This window comes from Hyla sarda, chromosome 1 (genome assembly GCF_029499605.1).
Source record: "Hyla sarda isolate aHylSar1 chromosome 1, aHylSar1.hap1, whole genome shotgun sequence".
In the NCBI taxonomy this organism is placed as follows: Eukaryota; Metazoa; Chordata; class Amphibia; order Anura; family Hylidae; genus Hyla; species Hyla sarda.
The window spans coordinates 558,502,741-558,529,266 of NC_079189.1; the positions used below are offsets into that span (position 1 = coordinate 558,502,741).

Here is a 26,526-nt window from a genome sequence, read left to right on the forward strand (position 1 = left end):
GTCACTTTACTTTTTCTTCTCCATCCGGCTCAGACTTTCATGACGATTTCTTCCAGCCACAACTTGTCTTCACAGAACCTGCCAGACAAAATTTTAGACTCCGTACTTTTGCAGCACATATAGAGCGCTATACAGTAATAATTTAATTAGTGTCCTACACAGTAGAGTGGATAGATGCAAGGGTGGACTGGCAACACTCAGGGCCCCCGGACATAATAAAGCAAGGGCCCCCAGTTGGCCCCTTCTACCCAAATCCCTCCTCATGCACCACTTCTACATACAAAATAAAATGAAATATAGTAAGGAAATTTTCCATAACCAATAATACCTGTATACAAGGAGGAAATATATACCACCACACAATAACTAGATAATCCACCATACTGTACTGAATTAAACCACTATACACACACACAACGGTATTCCCCCATACAGTTCCCATATAGTGGTAGACACCAGCTGTACACAGAATGTGTATACCATATTAATAATTACAGTTACATTTGAGCACTCACAATCAACATTTTTTCTGATCAGTGTAGTCCTTTTTCGCTTTCTTCTCTGTCCGCATCAGACCGCCATGTCGACTTCTTCAAGCCAAAATATATGTAAGACAAATATTTTACACTCTGAATTTTTACAATGCCCTCCCCTCCTCTACACAATCTCCCCATCTATAGGCCCTGAACTGTTATAATGCCCTCCTGCACAGTAAAAGGAAAGGTAACTAGGTAGCCAGGTAGGTAGCTAACTAGAAAGTTAGACGGGTATGTAACTAGCCAGATAGGTAGGTAGCCAGCTAGGTATGTAGGTAGGTAGCCAGGTATGTAGGTAGGTGTGTAATTAGGTAGGCAGGTATATAAGTATCCAGGTAACTGGCTAGGTACTTTGTCATAACATCACTCATTTTACCATAAAATCTATGGTGAAAGCAAATAACAATATTTGTGGGTCGAATTTTCTTTTAAAAACAGCGCAGTCAGCTAATTTTGGAGGGGTTTGTTACTACGCAAAGATGACACATTGGCCCAGATTTATCAAACTGTGAGAGAAAAAGTGAAGTGATTTTCCCACAGCAACCAATCACAGCTCAGCTTTCACTTTACCAGAGCTTATTAGCTGAGCTGTGATTTTGTTTAGATAGGACTTTTTGATTTTTTTTTTTTTATATATATATGAAGGCATATGAAGTGATCAAAACAAGCCCTCATATAGTTAGTTCTGTAGGTGGGAAATTGAAAGTGTTATGATTTTTAGAAGATGAGGAGGAAATAATCAAAGTGCAAAAATGGAAAAGCCCTGAGTCCAATATTAACATTTTCTCACCATTTTTATTCCCTAAAGGGCACTGTCACAAGTCACCTTTTGTTTGCAAACACTGAACAATGCTGTACTACAGCACAGCATTGATCAGTGTTATTGGCGTTCTTTTTATACAGGCTGCCTATATTCTTGGGTTGCAGATCTGACGCCAGGTATGGCCCCTACAGCCTTCCTCTCAGCTGATTGGGACTCCGCGATTTTGCCGCTGTGATCCCGCTCAGCTTGCCTGACTAGCACAAGCGTTTTAACACTTTTAGACACTGCCATCAACTTTGATTGCGGCTTCTAAAGGGTTAATGTTGGACATCAGCCTGATTGGTGAGGGTTCCATCTAATGATTTATACAACACAGTGGGAGCAGACACAGGGCATACATTTATGCCTTGCTTCCTTAGGGTACGTTCACACGTACAGGATCTGCTGCATATTTTTGCATTGAAGCTAATGGGTTGCAAAATCAGCTGCACAAAATATGCAGCAAAAAATATGCAGATCCTGTACATGTAAATGTACCCTTTAAGGCAGTGTTTCCCAACCAGGGTGCCTCCAGCTGTTGCAAAACTACAACTCCCAGCATAAAGGCTGTCTGGGCATGCTGGAAGTTGTAGTTTTGCAACAGCTGGAGGCACCCTGGTTGGAAAACACTGCCTTACGGGGTCAATGATAAATAAACAAGCAGTGTGTCCACATGTTGTGGGCCCAGTGGGGTCACTTCTCCTCCTCCAGTGTCCACAGGTCACATTACCATAAAACTGTGCCATTTTTGCTGCAATTTTTCCCAAAAATTGTTCTTGTAACGTGACCTGTTGGCAACCTGTGGACACTGGAGGACAATAAGTGACCCCATTGGGCTGCTACTTTACACCCCCAGCTCCTGGTTATACTGCTAGTCATGGGGGAGAGAGGCAGCACACAGGGACATCACTCACCCTCACAGCTGCTCTGTGTTCCTGGGAGGCCTGTCAGCTCTCGGCCCCGTCCTCTTCCTGTGCTGGGGGGCGGAGCCATCAATCAGGTCCTCTTCATATTTACATAGAAAATAACATCAGGGAAAGTAGCGCTTGTGTGACTGGGGATCCGGGGCAAGTGTCCTGGATCCTCAGCAGCTGCAACTGACCTTTTACCAGGGCAGGCTCTCAGACTATGTCCAAATGGACTGGCGGTCAGTCCACCCTTGGATAGATATGTGGGTTGGGTAGGTAGGTCCCCCACCATTAAGTAGATAGTTCGCTCCAATAGGTACACAGGTCCTTTCACGTGGTTTTCCCCATTATGGAGGTGCCCCAAATAGGTAGGTCCCCGTGTAGTTAGATTCCTCCTGTAGGTAGTTACTCCCTGTATGCTGTAGCAGTCTCCTATAAGTAGGGGTTACTCCCAGTAGGTAGGGCCCATTCTAGGTAGTCTCTATCCCCCCTATACTTCTATATTACCTAAGTAGGTTGCTTTGTAAAAATAAATCAACAAAAAACTCACCTTACCACTGCTCCCACGCAGAGCTGTTCCATCTGGGTCCAGGCCACACAGAATATCTATGTCATGGCGCAGGCGGCACAATGATATGACGGCATTGCACAGCCGGCACCATGACATACGTTACGTGCAGCGGCCTGGTGTGCAGGTACTGGAATGAGTGGCGGGGCTGGGAGTTATAGCTCTTAGCTCCGCCACTCTTCGGACGCTGCACACAAGATCCTGACACTAAGGTGAGGACCTTGTGTGCTAGCTTGAGTGAGCGACTGCCAAGCACAATTTTCTGGATATCCTGGTAGGGCAGTCTGGCCCTGCTGGACAGTTCCTGACATGAACAGAGGTGTCAGCAGGGAGCACTGTGGTCAGACAGAAAATAAATTCAAAAAGAAAGGAACTTCCTCTGGAGCATACAGTAGCTGATAAGTACTGGAAGGATTAAGATTTTTAAATAGAAGTAATTTACAAACCTGTTCAACTTTCTGGCACGAGTTGATTTTAAAAATACTGTTTTCCACTGGAGTACCCCTTTAAATTGTACTGATTCTGTGTTGTTTTCAGTGCTGCATTTCCAATTCTTCAGAAAAAATTACCATATATACTCGAGTATAAGCCGACCCGAATATAAGCCAAGGCCCCTAATTTCACCCCAAAAACCCAGGAAAAGTTATTTACTCAACTATAAGCCTAGGGTGGGAAATACATCATCCCCCCTGTCATCATCCAGACCCCCATCATTAACAACCTCATCATCATCCCTCCTTCATCATCACCGCCTGTCATCATCCCCTCATCATCCCACACCCCCCTTCATCATCCCCTTGTCATCATCCCACACCCCCCTTCATCATCCCCTTGTCATTATCCTACCCCCCCTTCATCATCCCCTTGTCATCATCCCACACACCCTTTCATCATCCCCTTGTCATTATCCCACCCCCTTCATCATCCCTTGTCATCATCCCACACTCCCCCTTCATCATCCCCTTGTCATCATCCCACACCCCCTTCATCATCCCCTTGTCATCATCCCACCCCCCCTTCATCATCCCCTTGTCATCATCCCACCCCCCCTTCATCATCCCCTTGTCATCATCCCACACCCCCTTCATCATCCCCTTGTCATCATCCCACACCCCCTTCATCATCCCCTTGTCATCATCCCACACATCCCCCCTTCATCATCCCCTGGTCATCATCCCACACCCCCTTCATCATCCCCTTGTCATCATCCCACACCCCCTTCATCATCCCCTTGCCATCATCCCACCCCCCCTTCATCATCCCCTTGTCATCATCCCACACCCCCTTCATCATCCCCTTGTCATCATCCCACACCCCCTTCATCATCCCCTTCATCATCCCCTGGTCATCATCCCACACCCCCCTTCATCATCCCCTTGTCATCATCCCACACCCCCTTCATCATCCCCTTGTCATCATCCCACACCCCCTTCATCATCCCCTTGTCATCATCCCACACCCCCTTCATCATCCCCTTGTCATCATCCCACACCCCCTTCATCATCCCCTTGTCATCATCCCACACCCCCTTCATCATCCCCTTGTCATTATCCCACACCCCCTTCATCATCCCCTTGTCATCATCCCACACCCCCCTTCATCATCCACTTGTCATCATCCCACACCCCCTTCATCATCCCCTTGTCATTAAGCCCTTGTCCGGGCTTGCTGGGAGTTGTAGTTTTGAAACATCTGGAGGTCCGCAGGTTGAAGACCACTGCGGCATTCGACATCATCCAGCCCCCCCCCTCTCACCCCCTTTAGTTCTGTGCTCACCTCTGCTCGGTGGGACGTTAGGGTGCATTGGTCCGGGCCATCTGTGCTGCAGGGACTGTCCGGTGGGGAGGGATAGTCATTCCGGGCTTTCCATCTTCACCGGGGGGGGGCTCTTCTCCGCCCTTCGGGCCCGGGATAGAGACGTTGCCTTGACGACGACGCACAGGGACGTTACTCATGAACGTCCCTGTGCGTCGTCGTCAAGGCAACGTCTCTATTCCAGGGCAGAAGCGCGGAGAAGAGGCCCCCCTGGTGAAGATGGAAAGCCCGGAACGACTATCCCTCCCCACCGGACGGTCCCTGCAGCACAGATGGCCCGGACCAACGCACCCTAACGTCCCGCCGAGCGGATGTGAGTACAGAACTAAAGGGGGTGAGGGGGGGGGGGGCTGGATGATGTTGAAGGCCGCAGTGGTCTTCAACCTGCGGACCTCCAGATGTTTCAAAACTACAACTCCCAGCAAGCCCGGACAGCCGATGGCTGCCCGGGCTTGCTGGGAGTTGTAGCTTTAAAACATCTGGAGGTCCGCAGGTTGAAGACCACTGAGGGCAGAGAGTTCACTCGAGTATAAGCCTAGGGGGGTGTTTTCAGCACGAAAAATCGTGCTGAAAAACTCGGCTTATACTCGAGTATATACGGTATGTTAAAAAACTTTTTAAAGCTTAATTCCTATAATCCAGGAAGACAAAAAGTTTTCCACTGTCAGATTACTGTTCAATACTCATATAAATTATACAGTTCTCAGGTGTTTCTGTGCAGTCATCAAGGGATACTGGAGGATTTCTGCTCTTAAGTCTTTATAAGAGCTCTTTAACATGGCAGAATTTTCTCACTGAATTTTCTGCACTTTTCAAAGTAAACCTTGGCACACAAGTAATTTGATGCAGATTTCAAGTGGTTTGTCTGCATGGAATCCTCATGATATCAAAGACCTATTGATGTCAATAGAAGGTCCTGATAAGGATTATTTTCTGCTTCAAGAATAGACGTATGTATTGGCATCCTACAGCCTTCCTGCCCTTCAATTGGATTTGTGATAACAGAATAATTTTAAGGAATTGCCATATATGTTATTGTGGTGTCTGGGGTGTTGCAATGGTGTAGCAGGGTCTGGTGGTATTAACCCTGTGGGGTAAGGTGTTATTAACCCCTGATTTGTCGTGACGCCAGGATGTGGTTGTTTTCTGTTTAAGACCCTGCCGACAACCAACCCAAAAACGTCAGGCAGTAAAGGAATGTCCACAGCAGGAATTGTGAGATAAGTGCAACTTTTACTTAAACTTCTTATGAAACAGTCTTTACAATTATGCAGTTTTTCTAGAGGCAACCGGGATGCAGGATACCTCACAGGCTTGCTGGGACTTGTAGTATTGAGATTTATGCAGGCCACTGTGCTACTAATTGTATGCTTGAGTTGAGTAGTAGTCACTAGAAATTGTAGATAGAGCTTGATAACTCACGTTTTGTAGTGGCTGCAGGTTCCTTAGACTTTGGCCTAGCTGAGATGAATTGAGTAGTATATGCTGATTGTGCTTGCTTAAGTGCCAGGAACAAGAGAGTTAATTTAGAGACTACAGCTCCTTATATATCAAGGAGGCTGGACTAAAGCCCATTGGTTGCAAAGCCTGTAGGTCCTGTACCCAGGGAACTTTGGGTACATCACATGACAGTATCACATGATCCAGGAAGGTCCTATACATTTATACAACTTTATATATACTGGACAATATGTACAATGCATTTATATGAAGCAGTAACTGATAAGCAGGGGGATGGGGGGGGGGGGGGGGGGAATAAGCCCTGCAGGAGGGCCCTATGGACTCCAGGGGCTCTTCCTGAGGGGACTTAGGACAGGAACAGGACAAGGTCCTATACCGGGACACCACATTATATATCAGCATATTACTGCCTAATACAGTGGTCCCTCAACATACGATGGTAATTCGTTCCAAACGACCCATCGTTTGTCGAATCCATCGTATGTTGAGGGATCCGTGCAATGTAAAGTATAGGAAGCTGTACTTACCTGTCCCCGCCGCTCCGCACCAGGTCCTCACCGCTCCCGCTGCTGTTCCAGGGGCTCCCGATGCTGTCCCGCTGCTCCAGTGTCTTCTTCGCGATCCTCCGGTGTCTTGCGCATCTTCTGCAGTGTCCGGGCCTTGCTTTCCGGTGACGTTATTACGTTGCTGCGCCGGCACGGCGTGCGTAGTGACGTAATAACGACACCAGAAAGCAAGGCCCGGACACTAGAGAAGATGCGCAAGACACCGGAGGATCGCGAAGTGGACCCGGAGCAGCGGGAATAGGTAAGTGAACCTGCTGGGGCACATTACACTGCTATCCAACAGCAGCTTAAGCATTTTGCGCTGTCGGATAGCAGTTAATGCGATGGCCCCGACATATAAAAGCATCGTATGTCGATGCCGACATCGACATGCGATGGCCTCTGAGAGGCCATCGTATGTCGATTTTATCATATGTCGGGGCCATCGTAGGTCGGGGGGTTACTGTATATCTGTGTGGGGTGATCAGATAAACCTAGTGTTTAAAGGACAAAGCATAACATATAGGTTTCCACACAGGTTTTTTCTGGCATTTATTTTATTTTTTGAATACTGCCACTGCAGTTTTTGAGCCAAAGTCTGAAGTGTAGGACTTATACTTCTCCTCATTCAAAGGAAGGACTTATACTTCTCTTCATGGATCCACTTCTGACTTTGGCTTAAAAACTGCGGTGGCAGATATCCAAGAAAACGCCAGAAAAACCTGTGTGGAAACGTAGCCTTAAAGTCTATTTTACCTCGTAGACTTTTTTTATGGTGATTATTTTATAGTGCAGTGTCCTTAACCCCTTCAGGACGGAGCCCATTTTGGCCTTAAGGACCGGAGCGTTTTTTGCACATCTGACCACTGTCACTTTAAACATTAATAACACTGGAATGCTTTTAGTTATCATTCTGATTCCGAGATTGTTTTTTCGTGACATATTCTACTTTAACATAGTGGTAAATTTTTGTCGATACTTGCATCCTTTCTTGGTGAAAAATCCGTAAATTTGATGAAAAATTTGAAAATGTAGCATTTTTCTAACTTTGAAGCTCTCTGCTTGTAAGGAAAATGGATATTACGAATACATTTTTTTTTGGTTCACATATACAATATGTCTACTTTATGTTTGCATCATAAAATTGATGAGTTTTTACTTTTGGAAGACACCAGAGGGCTTCAACGGTCAGCAGCAATTTTCCGATTTTTCACAAAATTTTCAAACTCAGTATTTTTCAGGGACCAGTTCAGGTTTGAAGTGGATTTGAAGGGTCTTCATATTAGAAATACCCCATAAATGACCCCATTATAAAAACTACACCCCCCAAAGTATTCAAAATGACATTCAGTCAGCGTTTTAACCCTTTAGGTGTTTCACACGAATAGCAGCAAAGTGAAGGAGAAAATTCACAATCTTCATTTTTTACACTCACATGTTCTTGTAGACCCAATTTTTGAATTTTTACAAGGGGTAAAAGGACAAAATTTTTACTTGTATTTGTAGCCCAATTTCTCTCGAGTAAGCACATACCTCATATGTCTATGTAAAGTGTTCGGCGGGCGCAGTAGAGGGCTCAGAAGGGAAGGAGCAACAAGGGGATTTTGGAGAGTACGTTTTTCTGAAATGGTTTTTGGGGGGCATGTTACCTTTAGGAAGCCCTTATGGTGCCAGAACAGCAAAAAAAAAACACATGGCATACCATTTTGGAAACTAGACCCCTCGGGGAATGTAACATGGGATAAAGTGAACCTTAATACCCCACAGGTGTTTCACGACTTTTGCAAATGTAAAAAAAAAAAAAATAAATTTACCTAAAATGCTTGTTTTCCCAAAATTTTTTTTATTTTTAAAAAGGGTAATAGCAGAAAATACCCCTAAAAATTTGAAGCCCAATTTCTCCCGATTCAGAAAACACCCCATATGGGGGTGAAAAGTGCTCTGCTGGCGCACTACAGGTCTCAGAAGAGAAGGAGTCACATTTGGCTTTTTGAACGCAAATTTTTCTCTGGGGGCATGCCGCATTTAGGATGCCCCTATGGTGCCAGGACAGCAAAAAAAAACCCACATGGCATACCATTTTGGAAACTAGACCCCTCTGGGAACGTAACAAGGGGTTAAGTGAACCTTTATACCCCACAGGTGTTTCACGACTTTTGCATATGTAAAAAAAAAAATTTTTTTTTTACCTAAAATGCTTGTTTTCCCAAAAATTTTACATTTTTAAAAAGGGTAAAAGCAGAAAATACCCCCCAAAATTTGTAACACAATTTCTCCCGAGTACGGCGATACCCCATATGTGACCCTAAACTGTTGCCTTGAAATACGACAGGGCTCCAAAGTGAGAGCGCCATGCGCATTTGAGGCCTAAATTAGGGATTGCATAGGGGTGGACATAGGGGTATTCTACGCCAGTGATTCCCAAACAGGGTGCCTCCAGCTGTTGCAAAACTCCCAGCATGCCTGGACAGTCAACGGCTGTCCGACAATACTGGGAGTTGTTTTGCAACAGCTGGAGGCTCCGTTCTGGAAACAGTGGCGTACCAGACGTTTTTCATTTTTATTGGGGAGGGGAGGGGGGCTGTGTAGGGGTATGTGTATATGTAGTGTTTTTTACTTTTTATTTTATTTTATTGTGTGGTAGTGTAGTGTAGTGTTTTTAGGGTACAGTCACACGGGCGGGGGTTCACAGTAGTTTCTCGCTGGCAATTTGAGCTGCAGCAGAAAGTTTGCGGCAGCTCAAATTTGCAGCCAGATACTTACTGTAATCCTCCGCCCATGTGAGTGTACCCTGTACGTTCACATTGGGGGGGGACATCCAGCTGTTGCATAACTACAACTCCCAGCATGCCCGTTGGCTGTCGGTGACTGCTGAGAGTTGCAGTTTTGCAACAACTGTAGGCACACTGGTTATGTATCACTGAGTTTGTCACCTAACTCAGTGTTTCACAACCAGTGTGCCTCCAGCTGTTGCAAAACTACAACTCCCAGCATGTACGGTGCATGGTGTACGGTGACTGCTGAGAGTTGTAGTTTGCAACAGCTGGAGGCACACCGGTCGTGAAACACTGAGTTAGGTAAAAAAAAACTCTGAGTTTCACAACCAGTGTGCCTTCAGCTGTTGCAAAACTACAACTCTCAGCAGTCACCGACAGCCAACGGGCATGCTGGGAGTTGTAGTTATGCAACCAGCAGATGCACCACTACAACTCCCAGCATGCACTTTAGCTGTTTGTGCAAGCTGGGAGTTGTAGTTAGACAACAGCTGAAGGTACACTTTTCCATAGAAAGAATGTGCCTCCAGCTGTTGCAAAACCATAAGTCCCAGCATGCCCATAAGGGAATGCTGGGAGTTGTGGTGGTCTGCCTCCTGCTGTTGCATAACTACAGCTCCCAGCATGCCCTTTTTGCATGCTGGGAGCTGTTGCTAAGCAACAGCAGGAGGCTGTCACTCACCTCCAACGATCCTCGCTGCACCAGGTCAGTCCCTCGTCGTCTCCGCCGCCGCAGCTGCTCCTGGGGCCCCGATCCCAACAGGGGCGCTGGGGATCGGGGTCCCCAGCACCCGGGGTGCACGTCCCGCACCCGCTCACGTCCTCCGGAAGAGGGGCGGAGCGGGTGCGGGAGTGACACCCGCAGCAGGCGCCCTGATTGGTCGGCCGGTAATCCGGCCGACGAATCAGGGCGATCGTGAGGTGGCACCAGTGCCACCTCACCCCTGCAGGCTCTGGCTGTTCGGGGCCGTCAGAGACGGCCCCGAACAGCCAGTAATTCCGGGTCATCGGGTCACTGGAGACCCGATTGACCCGGAATCGCCGCAGATCGCTGGACTGAATTGTCCAGCGATCTGCGGCGATCGCCGACATGGGGGGGCATAATGACCCCCCTGGGCGATATGCCGGGATGCCTGCTGAACGATTTCAGCAGGCATCCGGCTCCGGTCCCCAACCGGCTAGCGGTGGGGGCCGGAATTCCCACGGGCGTATGGATACGCCCTCGGTCCTTAAGGACTCGGGATTCAGGGCGTATCCATACGCCCTATGTCCTGAAGAGGTTAAAATTGTGGATTTGGAAGAATAGCGCTCTGCTTTGTGATTCACCACATTAGTAAGCATGCATCATGTTTGTACAGTTCCCCTTCGATGAGCACCCACTCCTTCTTTTTGTTGCCTTCTGTTGTTACGAATGCAGTTTCTTCACATGGTTGTGTTTTCATGTATGTATTAGTAAGCGGAAACTCCATAAACCTGTCCAAATCACACTTAAACAAAAAAAGAAAAAATCACAGTAAATACAGATGACTCCTGCTTTAAAGGGGTACTCCAGAGGAGGTGCAAGGATTTTTGCCACCCTAGGCAAAAGCTAATTTTGTCACCCCCTTAACTCCACCCATTGGCCTGACCTTTGACACGCCCCACCTTACTACTAAGGTGATACACTGTAACAAGCCCCCCTCCTCATGTAATTAGCATACTACTGGGGTGACACACTGGTGATGGAGGGGCGGTGACGCAGTTGTGATGTCATGAGCTGCAGGACCTGAGTGATCAAGCCTGTCTGCCTCAGAGGAGCACGGCGCTGCTGCTGAAAGCAGTACTCCTTGGAGGCAGACAGACATGATCGCTCAGGAGCGCCATCACTGCACACTGTCCAGTGGGGGAGATTTATCAAAACCAGTGCAGAGAAAAAAAATCGACCAGTTGCCCATAGCAACCAATCAAATCGCTTCTTTTGTTTTTAAAAGGCCTCTGAAAAATGAAAGAAGCAATCTGATTGGTTGCACTGGGCAACTTTTCCTTTGCACAGGTTTTGATAGTTACCAAATAACACAAGGATTTAAGGATTTATTATCACCATACATATTACCATCATAATGTTACTGACCAAATCCTCTATACTGAGACCAATATTACCAATAAAACCAGTATACAAGGAGAAACATTATCATCATACATATTACCATCATATTGTTACTGACCAAATCCTGTATACTGAGACCAATATTACCAATAAAACCAGTATACAAGGAGAAACATTATCATCATACATATTACCATCATACTGTTACTGCCCAAATCCTGTATACTGAGACCAATAATACCCATAATACCAATATACAAGGGAAATGCTCCCCTCATACAGTGCCCATATTGTGGTGACCTGGCTCTACACCAGCTCTGCAGACCATATACTGTAGGGTTAGAATCATACAACCTAAACAAAAATATTTTAAATATATACTATACATAAAATGTGCAAATGAAAAATGGTACTAAGAATGCTTAAAAACAACAACAGAAAATTGCACTCAATTAGCAAATTAGTAGATATGGCATTCTGGAACCTGTAGTCCGCACATCATTATACCTAGGAGATCTTTTATAGAGCTAGTCATTGACTATGTCTATAAAGTATCTGCTAGGCATAATGATGTGTGGACTACAGGTCCCAGAATGCCATATCTACTAATTTGCTAATTGAGTGTAATTTTCCGTTTTTAAAAAAAAGTTTTTTTAAGCAAGCTTAGTACCATTTTTTATTTGCACATTTTTTTAATATATATATATATATATATATATATATATATATATATATATGTAGCAACAGAAGAATGCAGCAGCACACTGCCAGCACAAGGATATAGGTGAAACATGAACATGCAGATAAAACATGGAGAGCTATACAGCTATGGTGTAATAGATGCAAATGTGAAACTATGAGATAGTGGGGCACTTAGCTCGCAAATTTGTCTCCGCCGGCGGTCAAATAGCTTGGACCGTCCCACCGCGATAAGGTAGCCTCCTGGGACGGACCCTACACTGTGAATATGCCTCTGTGTGAACAGTTCAGTAAGCATGGCAGGATCTGGAACATCCAAGACACCTTATGTACACACCTGATAGAGGTGGGTGGGGTGCAAGGCCGGCGGAGACAAATTTGCGAGCTAAGTGCCTCACTATATCATAGTTTCACATTTGCATCTATTACACCATAGCTGTATAGCTCTCCATGTTTTAACTGCATGTTCATGTTTCACCTATATCCTTGTGCTGGCAGTGTGCTGCTGCATTCTTCTGTTGCTGTATATCTAGCCTAGTAGCGTGCACCTGTAGGCCAGGTCCATATAATAGTTTGGTATCAACTAAAGTGCTGGCTGACTTATTCTTTGTCTATATATATATGTAGATATATTTTATATTTTTCTGTATAGTTTGCATGATTCTAGCCCTAGGTGCATCACAAAGGCCCTGAGGATCATTATATATATCATACATACACACATCATACATTTATTTAAAATAAATACAACCCCCCCCCCCCCCCCCATCCTTGATCTCCAGCAAATCGCTCAGCGATTTAATGAAACTTAATTTGCTGACACCGGCGGAAGTGCACCCCCCTCTAAGGTGCGCTATAGGCGAGGGCCTCCTTGGCCTATAGGAAGAACTGGCCATGCCTGCACGCGATTCACTGAATTCTGCAGATCACTAAAAAGAGGGTACCCCCTAGAATTACTCCAGGCAGCACGATCAAAAGTAGAAAAAATCCCTAGGGCTGCACTCCTTTCTAATGTAAGAAAACAGGATGAGAATCAAAGGTTCACATTCACATTTAAAAATACTGCCATAAACGATGTAATAAAAAAATCCATAAATAAAAACTGGTTTATGATCCAATAGGATAACGATCTAGTCAAAATTAACAACAAATCAGCCATAGTGACATACAGAAAAAATATAACAATTCAGGATCAATACAATAGAAATAAAACACACAACAAACAAACCACTAATTGGTTAAACGACTCTAAACCAATAGTGGATATAACATCCAAAAAAACAATTTTTAAACTGCAAGTCAACCTTTGTTGTTTGCTGCATAGTCTGCACATGTGGTTACTTTTACATGGGCAAAATGATCCGTCCACTATATCACAGGATCAGAGAACTTCTTAGATCTATTGCAACAGGTATAGGAGCCCCACGATTCGCAACCCACATGAAGGACTATCATAGTAGCAATCCGGAGGGATTACGATTTGCTGCTATTGAACAGGTAATAAATACAGGGCAAGGTCTGAACAAACACCAACAACTATTGAAAAATGAGGCCAGGTGGATCATCCGGTTGGATGGCACCGGCCCGATGGGCATGAATGACAAAGAGTATGGTGCCTTGTTATGATTTGCTATATATAGTACAGCTGTCTCATAAGATAAGAAGTTTGCTTTTAATTCACACTAACATAATTTTTAAGATATATGTGTAAAGGTGTTTCCAGCCAATGGCGCACAGGCTCACCTGAAGCGTCATAACACTTACCTGTTTTAAGCACACCTCTTCCTGTGAATCCGACACTCCCGGTCTGACGAAGCGCAGAAGCCTGCAATGGTCCGTCACCGAAACTATACCCCCGCGTCCTCCAGCACAGCGCCCTGATCCGTGTACCCTCATGTTTGTAAGTTTATAATAAACTAACACTGCAGTAGAAGCTTGGGTGAGTGCTCCGCTATTTTCTGCATCTTCAGTGTTGAATTGTGAATTGTCTTATCTCCAGCGAGTTAGCACCGAATACAGAGCTCACACAGCAGTTAAAGGGGCCATACACTATTATTATCCTGATACCTACCTGTCATTCCAAGTGGTGCCGAGTTATCTCTATTAGACTATGATATATATATATATATATATATATATATATATATATACATATATATGTAGATATATTTTATATTTTTATGTTTAGTTTGCATGATTCTAGCCCTAGGTGCATCACAAAGGCCCTGTGGTTCATTATACATCATACATACACACATCATACATTTATTTAAAATAAATACAACCCCCCCATCCTTGATCTCCTGCAAATCGCTCAGCGATTTAATGAAACTTAATTTGCTGACACCGGCGGAAGTGCACCCCCCTCTAAGGTGCGCTGTAGGCGAGGGCCTCCTTGGCCTATAGGAAGAACTGGCCATGCCTGCACGCGATTCACTGAATTCAGCAGAGGATCTTCTGGGGGATATATCTCAGGACTTACTGGACATATTTTAGTAAGTGACCCCTCGTTGGACTCCTATTCAGCCACTATAACCCAGTGTATTGGGTTTAGTTTGGGTGAACAGGCTGACAGTTCTTCTTTCATATGTTATCGTTTCTATATAATTTCTAAAGCAGAAGTGAATATCTAACTGACCTCATCTAGTAGCCAACAGTAAAAGAAAATAGATTCATTAAAATGCAATGGTTGCTGGTGCCAGACTTAGCTGTGGTCGTGTCTAAGAAAGATTAAGAGGTTCAGATATGAAGTGTTTTCTTTAATTAAAACAATGGCGGATTGTGATATTGGGACTATCGGAATTGGCTCCGTGTTCACAGCAGCCGTCCTGCGTTCTGGATTTCACACACTGAGATGTTCAGATGTTCGGAACAGTCTGTGCAAGGCCGTACTGGCAGGAAAATGAACGCATAAACCCTGCTCTGCACAACATAACACATCCCCAGGCTGCCAAAAACACATATCTGACAATAGTACAGCTACATAAGCCAAGCCATATATCACTCACTCCACTCTTACTACAGTCAACCCTTACGGTGAAGAAATCCACCGGGCAGCATGACAAGAAAGCTCACCTGTCCTATTGTTATAGCACGGAGTTAGTTCACTAGTGTGTATGTTAGCAAGTAGCAATGGTTGGACTCCAGCCAAAGGTCAAGGTAACTGCAAAGCTTCCATAATGGTTTCCAAAGAAGATGAGCTGGCAAAGTCAAAGATGTCTACTATGAAGAAGAGGTGAATAATATCGTAATAGACATACCTGAAAGAATTTTGTTTGTAATAAAGAGCATTTCATCTCAAAAGACAACCCAATATTGTATCTGTATTCCCATCCATACAGTGTTTTCAGCACTGTAACTAATCACATGTTTTGCTTTTAGAAGCCTGTATGGAATATTGTAGTCAATAGCTGTAGGTCTTCATTGATCTCAGCTAGGGGAACAATGCTCTAAAAAGCGGAATAAATATTAAATCGGTGTGGTGCTGGCAAATGGCACTCAGCTGTTTCAGGTCCCTGGTGCCCACATGTACAAGGAACAGGCCTGGAAGCAGACAGCTCCATACACTGTGTGGTGGCCATGCTGGGTCATTCCCATTTGTCTAACTTCATATGCCAAGGCATGAAATCTCTATACATACCCAAAAGATGTTACATGGGAATGTGGGCAGGGGTGGACTGACAACACTCAGGGCTCCTGGACCCAAAAAAAAAAAGCAAGGGCCCCCTGCGATGCTCTGCCGCTGGTCACACTTCTGCCCCTATTCTACCCAAATCCCTCCACCAGCCCTACACACAAAATAAACAACATTTTATATATAAGTAACACTTTAATATAGGTAAAATAATTTTCCATAACCAATAATACCAGTATACAAGGAGTAAATATATACCACCACACAATAACTGGATAATACTGCCGTACTGTACTAAATAAAACCACTATACACAGACCAATATACTATACAGGATCTGTATACAATATGTGTGATTATATACAGGACCATATAACGGTAGATACTAGCTGTACAGAGATCTGTATACAATATAAGTGATTATATACAGAACCATATAGCGGTAGATATTAGCTGTACAGAGATCTGTATACAATATAAGTGATTATATACAGGACCATTTGGTGGTAGATATCAGCTGTACAGAGATCTGAATAAAATATACCATATATACTCGAGTATAAGCCGACCCGAGTATAAGCCGAGACCCCTAATTTCAACCCAAAATCCCAGGAAAAGTTATTGACTGGAGTATAAGCCTAGGGTGGGAAATAGATCATCCCCCCTGTCATCATCCAGACCCGTCATTAACATCCTCATCATCATCCCCTTGTCATCATCCAGACCCTCATCATCATCACCTGTCATCATCCCCTTGTCATCATCCCACACATCCCCCCTTCATCATCCCCTTGTCATCATCCCCACCCCCTTCATCATCCCCTTGTCATCATCCCCACCCCCCTTCATCATCCCCTTGTCATCATCCCCACCCCCCTTCATCATCCCCTTGTAATCATCCCACACCCCCCCTTCATCATCCCCTTGTCATTATCCCCACCCCCCTTCATCATCCCACACCCCCCCTTCATCATCCTCTTGTCATCATCCCACACCCCCCTTCATCATCCCCTTGTCATCATCCCCACCCCCCTTCATCATCCCCTTGTCATCATCCCACCCCCCCCTTCATCATCCCCTTGTCATCATCCCCACCCCCCTTCATCATCCCACCCCCCCCTTCATTATCCTCTTGTCATCATCCCACACCCCCCCCTTCATCATCCTCTTATCATCATCCGCCCTCCGTGGTCTTCAACCTGCGGACCTCCAGAGGTTTCAAAACTACAACTCCCAGCAAGCCTGGGCAGCCATCGGCTGTCCGGGCTTGCTGGGAGTTGTAGTTTTGAAACCTCCGGAGGTCCGCAGGTTGAAGACCACTGCGGCCTTCGACATCATCCAGCCCCCTCTCACCCCCCTTTAGTTCTGTACAGTACTCACCTCCGCTCGGCGCTGGTCCGGTGCTGCAGGACTGTCCGGAGAGGAGGTGGTCCGGTGGGATAGTGGTTCCGGGCTGCTATCTTCACTGGGGGCGCCTCTTCTCCGCGCTTCCGGCCCGGAATAGAGGCGTTGCCTTGACAACGACGCAGAAGTACGTTGACAATGAACGTACCTCTGCGTCGTTGTCAAGGCAACGTGACTATTCTGGGGCCGGGCACGAAGCGCTTAGAAGAGGCCTCCCCAGTGAAGATAGCAGCCCGGAACCACTATCCCACTGGACCACCTCCTCTCCGGACAGTCCTGCAGCACCGGACCAGCGCCGAGCGGAGGTGAGTACTGTACAGAACTAAAGGGGGGTGAGAGGGGGCTGGATGATGTCGAAGGCCGCAGTGGTCTTCAACCCGCGGACCTCCGGAGGTTTCAAAACTACAACTCCCAGCAAGCCCGGACAGCCGATGGCTGCCCAGGCTTGCTGGGAGTTGTAGTTTTGAAACCTCTGGAGGTCCGCAGGTTGAAGACCACTGCGGGTCGAGAGTTCACTCGAGTATAAGCCGAGGGGGGTGTTTTCAGCACGAAAAATCGTGCTGAAAAACTCGGCTTATACTCGAGTATATACGGTAAGTGATTATATACAGGACCAAATAATGGTAGATATCAGCTGTACACAGGATCTGTATGTGATTACAGTTACATTTTGGGACTCACACTTACGTCTTTTCTAATCGGCGGCGTCCTCTTTCCCTTTCTTCTCTGTCCGGATCAGACCACCATGTCAATCTCTTCACATCTGCAAGACAAACACGTTAGACATTTTTCCAGCACCTTCCCCTCCTCTACACAATCTTTCCATCTATAGGCCCACAAACTGTAATAATGCCCTCCTTGGTGTCCTGCTCAGAAAAAGGACAGGTAGGTAGGTAGCCAGGTAAATAGTTAACTAGGTAGGTAGATCAGGGAGCCAGATACAGTATGTTGTTAGGTGACTAGCCAGGTAGGTAGGTAGGTTGCTAGCTAGGTGGTTAGGCAGACATTTATGAAGGCCAGGTATGTACATAGTTAGGCAGCCAGGTATGTAGGTTGTTAGATTGCCAGGTAAGTAGTTAGACATCCAGGTACAAAGTGAGGTAGCCAGGGAGTTGGTCAAGTAAGTAGCCAGCACCCCCTCCACCCAGTGGCGGATCCACAGTCTAGTCTTGGGAGGGGCACTATGAAAACCCCCTATGTAGTTAGTAGGTAGCTCTCCTATTAGTTTGGTAATTTGTCCCCATATTAGGCTGGGTTCACACCCCGTTTTTACAAACGTATCTGGTTTTTGATAATAAAAACGGATTCCTCAAAACCTGACTAAACTGTATCAAAACGTGTGTACAAATTTTAATTCGCATACGGCTGAAAACCATATACGGTTTGAAAACTGATGTCCGGTTGCATCCGCTTTTTCAGAAAAAAAACTTATACGTTTTAACTTTTTACTCCATTGTGAATAAAGTTTCACTTGTTTGTTTGAAATTCCAAGAAAAAAAACTGTGCAAAGTTAAAAACTGTATGGTGAAAACCGGATGAAAAAAAAAAAACGTAGACGTTTCGATACGGTTTTTCACCCGGAAAAAAAAAACGTGGTGGGCTACGTTTTTTGTTATGGGAAAAAACTGACAAAACCATACAGGCTGCAAAACGGATACAACCAGATGCATCTTTTGGCATACGGTTTTCAATGGAGAGTCAATGCATAGGGTTTTCAATACGGCTCTGTACGGTTATCAAATTGAAAACGTATACAGGAACTGTATTGCAAAAACGTGGTGTGAACCCAGCCTTAGCTAGGCAGGAACATAGTAGATGGTCCCTCACATTAGGTGTAGGCAGCAGATTTCCCCCATAGTAGGTGTAGGTAGCAGAGTTCCCCCATAGTGGATGTAGGCAGCAGAGTTCCCCCACAGCAGGTGTAGGCAGCAGGTTCCCCCAACAGTAGGTGTAGGCAGCAGGGTCCCCCCACAGTAGGTGTAGGCAGCAGGAACCCCCCCACAGTAGGTGTAGGTTTAGGTATCAGGATTCCCACCACAGTAGGTGTAGGCAGCAGAGTCCCCCCCCCAGTAGGTGTAGGCAGCAGAGTTAGAGTACCCCCCTACCAGTAGGTGTGGACAGCAGAGTAAGAGTCCCCCCCAGTAGGTGTAGGCAGCAGAGTTAGAGCCCCCCAGCAGTTGTAGGCAGCAGAGTTAGAGCCCCCCCAGTAGGTGTGGGCAGCAGAGTAAGAGTCCCCCCCAGTAGGTGTAGGCAGCAGAGTTAGAGCCCCCCAGCAGTTGTAGGCAGCAGAGTTAGAGCCCCCCCAGTAGGTGTGGGCAGCAGAGTTAGAGCCCCCCAGTATGTGTAGGCAGCAGAGTTAGAGCCCCCCAGTATGTGTAGGCCGCAGAGTTAGAGTCCCTTCCACCAACCCTGGTAGGTGTAGACAGCAGAGATAGAGTCCCCACCCAGTAGGTGTAGGCAGCAGAGTTAGAGCCCTCCCTCCCCAGTAGGGGCAGGTAGCAGAGTTAGAGTCCCCCCCCCAGTAGGAGTAGGCAGCAGAGTTAGACCCCCCCAGTAAGTGTAGAAAGCAGAGTTAGAATCCCCTCCCTACCAGTAGGAGTAGGCAGCAGAGTTAGTCCCCACCAGTAGGTGTAGACAGCAGAGTTAGAGTCCCCCCCCCCAGTAGGGGCAGGTAGCAGAGTTAGGGTTCATCCCCCCAGTAGGTGTAGGCAGTAGAGTTAGAGTCTCCCCCAGTAGGTGTAGACAGCAGAGTTAGAGTCCCCCCCAGTAGGTGTGGACAGCAGAGCTAGAGTCCCCCCCAGTAGGTGTAGACAGCAGAGTTAGAGTCCCCCCCAGTAGGTGTAGACAGCAGAGTTAGAGTCCCCCCCAGTAGGTGTGGACAGCAGAGTTAGAGTCCCCCTAGTAGGTGTAGACAGCAGAATTGGAGTCCCCCCCAGTAGGTGTGGACAGCAGAGTTAGAGTCCCCCTAGTAGGTGTAGACAGCAGAATTGGAGTCCCCCCCAGTAGGTGTAGACAGCATAGTCAGAGTCCGCCCCACAGTAGGTGTAGGCAGAAGAGTTTTTACCCCTCCCCCTCTTCCCAGGTTGAAAAAAAAAATGATGGTCACCTGATGTCCCATGCAGTGATCTTCTCCTCTGGAGCGCAGCAGAGGCTCGCGCAGAGGGGACACCTTCTTCTGTATGTGCGTGTACCGCACATACAGGAGAAGGCAGCACTGTCCACTGGGAATCCGGGACAAGTGTCCTGGGTCCTCAGAAGCGGCAGGCCCTATACCTGGCTAGGCCCTTGGACAACGTCTGATCGGACCGGCCGGTCAGGCTGCCCCTCAATTTGGGCATCCCATACTAGAGGGTATTGCTTCAATGATATGATGGCTCAAGCCAGACCCCCTAGACAGTACAGAAACCACACGGTTTTGGGAGGGTGGGGCCATGCTCAGAGAGAGACTAGAACAGAGATGAATAGGACATCTAGATTAAGTTTTTTGCTGAAAAACAGCTAATAGACCATAACACATCATATTAAGATAACGATCTAAGTCCTGGATAGAGAAATGATCAGCTACAGATTTAGTTCCCTGGAGTACCCCTTTAACATGGTACTTTATGCCTCTAAAATTGCTTTTTATCATTGGGATATTCCAGACTACTCCCCCACATGTTTTAGATTTTGTGGCATATTTGGCTCTACCCTGCACATTATTTGGTCACGCTCTCTCACCTTTCTGTCATCAGGTTTTTTATTTCAAATATCGTAACCACCACATGTAACCACCACAGCTGACTTATCTCTGCTACTAATAACAATAGAGTCTTTTACCACACAAAGAACCCTGTAATTGTTCACTTCTTCTACGCCAGCAAGATATTGGAAAATTATCCATATACCCTTAAAGGGGTACTCAGCCGAAAAACATTTTATCCCCTAACATCCGGAACACCGAAGCTTGGAGTTTGACTTCACGCCACCCTCCCCCCCCCCCCTCCTCCATTCATGTCTATGTAGCTGTCACACCTCTCCCTATAGACATTAATGGAGGGGGAATGCATGGATGACTGGGGTGCCACGCCGGAGATCGTGGGGGTCCCCAGCAGTGGGACCCTCACGATCAGACATCTAATCCCCTATCCTTTGGATGTTTTTTGGCGGAGTATCCCTTTCATGATAAAACTTTCTCAATGGTTTCTTCACAAATTGTTTATAAAAAAAAAAAAACATCAAAAGCATTAAAAAAAAATGATTCTCATCACTTTCATCATAAATTCACCATTTTTTTTACCAGATAAAGCTACATAAACTTCTTGATCAACAACAACAAATTAAAAAATTTTCAGAGGAAAATCTGCAGCAAAATATACACATGTGAACGTACCCTGAAAATATTGATAACAATATTTTGTAATGTCAACTTTAAGAATGCTATAAATAACATTAGACAAAATAAAAAAATATATATTTTAAATAATCACCATTTTCACATATATAAACCATATGAACACAAATTTCCTCGACAAAAAGTGCCACTTAACCCCTTAAGGACCAGGCCATTTTACACCTTAGGACCAGAGCGTTTTTTGAACATCTGACCACTGTCACTTTAAGCATAAATAACTCTAAGACGCTTTTACCTATCATTCTGATTCCAAGATTGTTTTTTCGTGACATATTCTACTTTATGTTATTGGTAAAATTTTGTCGATACTTGCATCGTTTCTTAGTGAAAAATTCCAAAATTTGATGAAAAAATTGAAAATTTTGCATTTTTCTAACTTTGAAGCTCTCTGCTTGTAAGGAAAATGGATATTCCAAATAATTTTTTTTTTTATTCACATAAACAATATGTCCACTTTATGTTTGCATCATAAAATTTACGATTTTTTACTTTTGGAAGACACCAGAGGGCTTCAAAGTTCAGCAGCAATTTTCCAATTTTTCACAAAATTTCCAAAATCACAATTTTTCAGGGACCAGTTCAGGTTTGAAGTGGATTTGAAGCGTCTTCATATTAGAAATACCCCATAAATGACCCCATTATAAAACTGCACCCCCCAAAGTATTCAAAACGACATTCAGTCAGCGTTTTAACCCTTTAGGTGTTTCACAGGAATAGCAGCAAAGTGAAGGAGAAAATTCACAATCTTCATTTTTTACACTTGCATGTTCTTGTAGACCCAATTTTTGAATTTTTACAAGGGGTAAAAGGAGAAAATGTATACTTATATTTGTAGCCCAATTTCTCTCGAGTAAGCACATACCTCATATGTCTATGTAAAGTGTTCGGCGGGCACAGTAGAGGGCTCAGAAGCGAAGGAGCGACGAGGGGATTTTGGAGAGTACGTTTTTCTGAAATGGTTTTTGGGGGGCATGTTGCATTTAGGAAGCCCCTATGGTGCCAGAACAGGAAAAAATACCCACATGGCATACCATTTTGGAAACAAGACCTCTTGAGGAACGTAACAAGGAATAAAGTGAGCCTTAATACCCCACAGGTGTTTCACGACTTTTGCATATGTAAAAATTTTTTTTTTAAAATGTCACTAAAATGTGTGTTTCCACCCAAATTTCACATGTATGCAAGGGTTAATAGCAGAAAATACCCCCCAAAATTTGTAACCCCATCTCTTCTGAGTATGGAGGTACCCCATAAGTTGACCTGAAGTGTACTACGGGCGAACTACAATGCTCAGAAGAGAAGGAGTCATATTTGGCTTTTTGAGAGCAAATTTTGCTCGGGGGCATGTCACATTTAGGAAGCCCCTATGGTGCCAGGACAGCAAAAAATACCCACATGGCATACCATTTTGGAAACTAGACCCCTTGAGGTACGTAACAAGAAATAAAGTGAGCCTTAATACCCCACAGGGGTTTCACGACTTTTGCATACGTAAAAAAAAAAAAAAAAAATTTCACTAAAATGTGTGTTTCCCCCCCAAATTTCAAATTTTTGCAAGGGTTAATAGCAGAAAATACCCCCCAAAATTTGTAACCCCATCTCTTCTGAGTATGGAGGTACCCCATAAATTGACCTGAAGCGCACTACGGGCAAACTACAATGCTCAGAAGAGAGGGAGTCATATTTGGCTTTTTGAGAGCAAATTTTGCTCGGGGGGGCATGTCGCATTTAGGAAGCCCCTATGGTGCCAGGACAGCAAAATAACCCCCACATGGCATACCATTTTGGAAACTAAACCCCTTGAGGAATGTAACAAGGGGTACAGTGAGCATTTACCCCCCACTGGTGTCTGTCAGATCTTTGGAACAGTGGGCTGTACAAAATTTTTAATTTGCGCAGCCCACTGTTCCAAAGATCTGTCAGACACCAGTGGGGGGTAAATTCTCACTGCACCCCTCATTACATTCCGTGAGGGGTGTAGTTTCCGAAATGGGGTCACATGTGAGTTTTTTTTTTTTTTTGCGTTTGTCAAAACCGCTGTAACAATCAGCCACCCCTGTGCAAATCACCTCAAATGTACATGGTGCACTCTCCCTTCTGGGCCTTGTTGTGCGCCCCCAGAGCACTTTGCGCCCACATATGGGGTATCTCCGTAGTCGGGAGAAATTGCATTACAAATTTTGGGGGGCGTTTTTCCCTTTTACCTCTTGTCAAAATGAAAAGTATGGGGCAACACCAGCATGTTAGTGTAAAAAAAGTTTTTTTTACACTAACATGCTGGTGTAGACCCCAACTTCACCTTTTCATAAGGGGTTAAAGGAGAAAAAGCCCCCCAAAATTTGTTAAGAAATTTCTCCCGAGTTTGGCGATACCCCATATGTGGCCCTAAACTGTTGCTTTGAAATACGACAGGGCTCCAAAGTGAGAGCGCCATGCGCATTTGAGGCCTAAATTAGGGACTTGCATAGGGGTGAACATAGGGGTATTCTACGCCAGTGATTCCCAAACAGGGTGCCTCCAGCTGTTGCAAAACTCCCAGCATGCCTGGACAGTCAACGGCTGTCCGGCAATACTGGGAGTTGTTGTTTTGCAACAGCTGGAGGCTCCATTTTGGAAACAGTGGCGTACCAGACATTTTCATTTTTATTGGGGAGGGGGGCTGTGTAGGGGTATGTGTATATGTAGTGTTTTATACTTTTTATTTTATTTTGTGTTAGTGTAGTGTAGGGTTTTTAGGGTACAGTCGCACGGGCGGGGGGGTTACAGCGAGTTTGAGCTGCCGCGCAAAATTTGCTGCATCGCAAACTTGCAGCCTGATACTCACTGTAAGCCCCCTGCCCATGTGAATGTACCCTGTACATTCACAGGGGGGGGGACCTCCAGCTGTTGCAAAACTACAACTCCCAGCATGCACAGTCCATCAGTGCATGCTGGTAGTTATAGTTTTGCAACAGCTGGAGGCACACGGGTTGGGAAACACCGAGTTAGGAAACAGACAATGTTTCCCAACCAGTATGCCTCCTGTTGTTGCAAAACTACAACTCCCAAACATTCTCAGGCATGCTGGAAGTAGTAGTTCGGCAACATCTTTAGAGCTAGATGTTGCCGAACTACAACTCCCAGCATGCTTGGAGTTGTAGTTTTGCAACATCTGGAGGACTACAGTTTGCAGACCACTAATACAGTGGTTCCCAATCTGTGCCCTTCCAGATGTTGCAAAACTACAACTCCCAGTATGCCAAAACTGTCCAGGCATGCTGGGAGTTGTAGTTCTGCAACATCTGAAGGGCCAGATGTTACAGAACTACAACTCCCAGCATGCCTGGACAGTAAGGGCATGCTGAGGATGTGTAGTTTTGCAACATCTGGAAGGGCACAGTGGTCTCCAAACTGTGGACCTCCAGATGTTGCAAAACTGAAACTCCCAGCATGCCCGGACGCCAAGGGCTGTCTGGGCATTCTGGGAGTTGTAGTTTACAGGGTCCCTTTACAGCAATGCATGTCGCTTTACGGCGACGTGCACTGCTGTAAAGGGCCCGACCGCGGCTGAAGATCTACTCACCTGTCGCCGCCGCCATCTTCATCGCCGGGATCCGGGTCTTCAGGGACGAGGTAAGTACCGGGGCCGGTCCCCAGCACTCCCCCGTCCCCCGCCGCTTCCTCCGGTCTTCCTCCCGTCCTGTCCGGACTTTCAGGGGCCGGGCAGGACGGGAGGAAGTAACCGCCCCCCCTCCTGCGATTGGTCGGTTAACTAACCGACAGATCGCAGGGGATCGGAGGAGGTGGCCGGCTTGCCACCTCGCTCCTAGTCTTCAGCATGGTCCTGGCTGTCTGTGACAGCCGGGATCATGCGAAATTACCGGACGGTCGGGTCCCAGAGACCCGATCAGCCGGTATCGCCGCAGATCGCAAGGGCGATTTCCCTTGCGATTTGCGGCGATCGCCGACATGGGGGGCCTACATGGCCCCCCTCGGCGTTTGCCCTGGATGCCTGCTGAAGGATTTCAGCAGGCATCCAGTTCCGATCTCTGCCCGGCGAGCGGCAGAGACCGGAAAATGCCATGACGTTGTGGAACGTCATTGGTCCTTAAAGCCCAGGGTGCCATGACGTTCCACAACGTCATTGGTCCTTAAGAGGTTAAAATCACACTACACTGTCCACTGCCGCTTTTTATACCTCTTTTACTGCCATTTTTGATTTTATTTTGCACTGTGAGAACGCACATTGGGGGAGATTTATCAAAACCTGTGCAAAGGAAAAGTTGCCCAGTTGCCCATAGCAACCAATCAGATCGCTTCTTTCATTTTGCAGAGGTCTTGTTAAAAATGAAAGAAGCAAGCTGATTGGTTGCTATGGGCAACTGGGCAACTTTTTCTCTGCACAGGTTTTGATAAATCTCCCCCATTGAGTCTTACATTGAACTCATCACCTTTTTGACTGTGATACAAAGTATTTTTCGCCCTATAGGACGCACCGGCATATGAGACGCACACAATTTTAAAGGTGCAAAATCTAGAAAAAAAAGATTCTGTGAACTCAACAGTGATCTTCAACCTGCGGACCTCCAGATGTTGCAAAACTACAACTCCCAGCATGCCCGGACAGCCGTTGGCTGTCCGGGCATGCTGGGAGTTGTAGTTTAGCAGCATCTGGAGGTCCGCAGGTTGAAGACCACTGGATAGGAGGTAATACTCATGTGTCCCCGCCGCTCTGGACCCGTCACCGCCCGTCACCGCTGCCCTGGATGTTGTCCTCCATTGCTGTCGCCGTGTCCCTGTGGTGTCCCCGACGCTCCAGAAGTCTTCTCCCACGGGATCCACGCTCTCCATCGCCGTCATCACGTCGCCGTCATCACGTCGCTACGCACGCCGCTCCTATTGGATGATGGGACAGTGTGCGC

At 46.0% G+C, this 26,526-nt stretch overlaps 1 long non-coding RNA gene across 1 annotated transcript; it reads right to left on the reverse strand.

Moving 5' to 3' along the window:
* On the reverse strand, positions 1–25,898 carry LOC130311601 (uncharacterized). Its single transcript, XR_008859925.1, has 3 exons — positions 25,803–25,898; positions 17,920–17,995; positions 1–78 (listed from the first exon to the last, which is right to left on the reverse strand). It is a non-coding gene; the product is annotated as an uncharacterized LOC130311601 (long non-coding RNA).
* Between the last annotated feature and the right edge of the window lie 628 nt (positions 25,899–26,526).